Here is a 1,425-nt window from a genome sequence, read left to right as displayed (position 1 = left end):
CCTGGATGCAGTTCGATCTCAATGGCTTCCCTAATGATGCGATCCATATAGCGCGTCTTGGTGGCGAGGATGGAGGTATTCTGAAGCTGAATGCGGTGTCCCAGTTCGATGCTGTGTTCAGCTACGGCCGACTTGTCCGGATGTTCGAGACGGATGTGCCGCTGATGCTCCTTCAACCTCGTGTCCACGGAGCGGCCTGTCTGTCCAATATAGACTTTCCCGCACTCGCATGGGATACTGTATACAACGTCGGTTAACACCACATATACACGGTGCCAAATCCCAGAAGACTGCATTCTTCGAGTTAGTGTGTGTTAAGGAGTGGCGCCGTGAAATATGGCAGCTGCCGAAGACAGTGGGTGTGTCATACAGGGACACTAACATAGCTCCCGTACTGCAAATACGTGTAGCCTATTGAAGATAGAGTGAAGAGATTATTGCGAGTAGGGTTATAAAGTGTGAAACCCCAAAACAGTGTAAGCAGATTATTGCGAATAGGGTTATAAACTGTGAAACCCCTCAACTGTGTTATAAATAATTGTAGCCGATACTTGTAGGTTGTTAAATAAATCAATTAACAATCCGAACGGCGTCTTCAATAACAAAACACGTGACACTTGGTGTCAGAAGTGGGATCCGAACTTTTACACGCAAAAAGAACATGGGATCACAGCAGATGATGGAACTCCTGTTGAAGGAAATCAGAGCTGATCAAGAAGGAAACTCCCCAGGGAACCTTCGGATGCCAGCGGAAAGAAGTGACCGCCACCGGAATAATAATTCCACGCTGTGCAGGACACAGGCGTATGGGACAAAACACAGACAATGTGGAACAAGTAACCTGGAAGGGATCCCGTCATGCAACAGTGGCACGACATTGGAGAAATGCCTTCAAGAAGGAAACTCCCCAGGGAACCTTCGGATACCGGAGAGAGTACTTGGCGCCATGGTCTCATACCAGCAAGCGGCTGGAAGATCAGCAAGCAACACAGAAACGATCAAGAACTGGACCTTATGGAAGGGTAGGCCCCCTCCAAAGCGGAAAAAGAAACTATGGGTAGAGGATGAACCAGTAACGTAGAAGTATCGGCCTCCCGAACAAGGCTGAATGTGTGACGAATGAATGCGATACAACTGGATCTTCTGGCGAGCTGAAAGGAAACCACTCGAGACGAGCTGGTCTTAAGAGGAGAGCAGTTGTAATGGCCGGAGAACAGTACTGCAAGAACAGCCTCCAAAGCAAAGGAACGTGGGTGCACCGTTAGGCTATTCGGGACGAACAGCCTTAAGGAGGGAGCAGTGTGGACAACCCCTCCCTACCCAGCAGTGACGTGGCAACTCTGGCCACAGTGACGTGACGGATGAATCAGCGCTCCGTCCCCCCCCCCTCAGTGGTGACATAAGGCACAACGCCTCAATTGCTAT

This window comes from Cryptotermes secundus, unplaced genomic scaffold (genome assembly GCF_002891405.2).
Source record: "Cryptotermes secundus unplaced genomic scaffold, Csec_1.0 scaffold14, whole genome shotgun sequence".
NCBI classification, from domain to species: Eukaryota; Metazoa; Arthropoda; class Insecta; order Blattodea; family Kalotermitidae; genus Cryptotermes; species Cryptotermes secundus.
Note: the sequence above shows the minus strand (reverse complement) of the source record.